This window comes from Tursiops truncatus, chromosome 2, assembly GCF_011762595.2.
Source record: "Tursiops truncatus isolate mTurTru1 chromosome 2, mTurTru1.mat.Y, whole genome shotgun sequence".
In the NCBI taxonomy this organism is placed as follows: Eukaryota; Metazoa; Chordata; class Mammalia; order Artiodactyla; family Delphinidae; genus Tursiops; species Tursiops truncatus.
The window spans coordinates 127,489,752-127,492,570 of record NC_047035.1 but is presented as its reverse complement, the minus strand read 5'-3'; positions in this window follow the sequence as shown (position 1 = coordinate 127,492,570).

The following is a 2,819-nucleotide window of genomic DNA, read 5'->3' as shown; positions in this document are numbered from 1 at the left end:
GCTGTGAGTTGCTAGTTTTGTTTTTTTGTTTTTGTAAGACTATGACTTAAATTGTTACAGACTTAAGGGAAGTCAATACCGTGAGACAAAATGTTACTGCTGTTGAGATCCTTTTGTAAATGTGTGCTATATCATCAGACCAGGCACAGCCCTGGTGGATTCTGAACCTGTTTTTATGATGGCCTCAGTTTCCCCCAAGGTAATCAGTTTTTAGCATTCTATGAAAAAGAGTAGTTGAGATGAGTGATTAAGCTTAAGCTATATTGGTCATTGAGAGGACATTATCTCCATTTATTCTCAAATAATAATGACCACTTCTTTAAAGCTTTCTGAGTTTTCATGTTTGTTTGACCAGAACCTTTCCAGGATTGATGTAGTAGGTCTGGTGGGCAGTCAGTGGACTCATACTGCAAAACACCCGTACGTAAGCCTCCCCTTTCCACGCACATATTCAAATGGACAAAAGTCATATATTTTGTACAGGGAATATGTAACAATATGTCATCTCAGGAAAACTGCCTTGACCCTCTGTCCTGGAAGATTTTAAATCTTAGCTAAGTGGTAACAATTAACCCAGGTAATTTACTCTCCAGGTTTTTATAATGTGTGAGATGATGTTAAATAATTGTCTTTTCTGCATTCACATTTGCAATCAACATAAATCGAGATATTTGTCTCATGCAGTAAATATCGAGGCAAAATTTATAAGATTACCATTAAAGTTTCTGTAGTTTGTATTGCAAAGTTTCAGGACATGGCAGTCTGGGACATAGCCCTTATATTACAAATGGGGATACCAAAACCCAGAGGTGTAACCTGAAAATTTGGCCTACATTCTTTGTAAGATTCCTGCTCACTCTAAAATTTCCTGATTCTACAACTTTAATAGAAGTTATGGAAACAGGAATTGCTTTAAATTACATACCTTAAGACTTGGCAGACCTGAATACTACTAAGCATATACTAAATCAAGAGTCTTCAGCATTTATATCTAAAAGCCCTGCCTCCTAAAAGGATGCCAGTCTTTGACTAAATTGCTTCATAAGTATGTTTGATTGGTAGCTAGAATCCTTTCTTCAGCAGAGGCATTTGTTTCTAATTTTATAATTTGAAATAATTATAGCATCACAAAAAAGTTGCATTAACAGTACAGAGAGATCCTGTGTACCCATCACCCAGTCTCCCCCAACCGTAACTATAACACATTATCAATATCCGGAAATTGACACTGACACAGTAAGAATTAACTAGAGTTCAAGCCTTCCTTGGATTTCACCTGTTTCTGAATAAACTCATTGTTCTCTTGCATGTTTTCCTATATAATTCTATGGCATTTTATTACATGTCTAGGTTCACATCACCACCACAATCAAGATAAAGAACTGTTCCATCACCACAAAGAAACTCCCTTGGGCTACCCCTAGGCAATCACACCCTCCCCTTCCCTAACCCCTGACTGAACTGTTCCCTATCTCTGTAATCTTCTCATTTTGAGAATGCTTAGATAAATGGGATCATTAGGTATGTACCTTTTGCAATTGCCTTTTTCACACTGCATAACACCATTAAGATCCATGCAAGTTGTACATATTGATAGTTTTTTCCTTTGTGTTTCAGCTGCAACATTTCAAAAGAAATATATCGGCTATTACTTAAAATGCCTTCTTGCAATTTTCAAAGAAAATATGTAACACGTGCACATGATACCTTTGTAAATATTGTTTTTACATTTGAGAACTACCTTTTATGTAGAAAATATTTAAATGCAGGTTTCCACAAACTTAGGGGTCATTTTCAGCTTGCCAAAGTCCGTGAAGTCTTTGAAGATAAATACAAAAAAATGCAAGGGCATTTGCTGCCCTCGGTTTACTCATTTAATAATATTTCCCTAATACCTCTCTACTAGTCTTGTACTGTCTAGGGGAAGACTTTTTCTTTAAAAAGTTACTTCCTGGTACTATAGCCATTTCCCACTGGGACCCCAGTACCATATCTATTTAATGACTAAAGGACATAAAGTGTTCCAAAACAAAATGCTAACTTTACATATAGGAACTCCTTATAATAACAAAGATGTCCATGTTTTTTTATTTTGTCTTTTAGATGCCAAAATCCATCTGAGTCCCTGAGATAAGCATTCTGTATATGAAAGCTTATCTGTATTAGCTTTCACTCCAAATATTCAGTTTTGACTGGACTGGTTTATTGAGTTGATTCAAGTAAAGTATAAAGGTTTATGATCTATAGTTAATTAGCTTCAAAATACGGTGCGCGCATGTGCGCGCACACAGAACAGTTTCTTGCCTGGAAACTTCCCTCTGCAGGCAAGATGGGTATCAAAAGTTATATTTATGTATCTGGGAACTCAAAAGAGGGCACATTACCATCACCAAGTATCCCACTACTAGAAGACAAAGGGTGAGCCTTCTTTTTGGTAGCTGATATACTGGTGGGCAGTAAACAGATAAGGGTTAAAGAAGCTTTCAACTAAACAATTCTATGTTTCATAACACACCCTGAGTCACTACAGTTCGGGAATTTGAAAGCAAAACCCTACTATTGAACCATAATAGTCCCTGGCATAATTCAGAAGGATCCAGGAGCCCATGTGAGAAAATGTAAGAAGCTATACTGAATATTCACTATCTGAGAGCTTCACTGCAGATTAATTTTAATAGTTTCAAGAGAGTTAAGATTATGGAAAAACAGCTTAGGAACCTAAGCACTTTTACAATTTTTTTCCCTTGCGTAAATTAAAACATAAGTACATGTATGTGTATATATAGGAGGAGTATAATACCAAGCAAAATCTCTAGTTC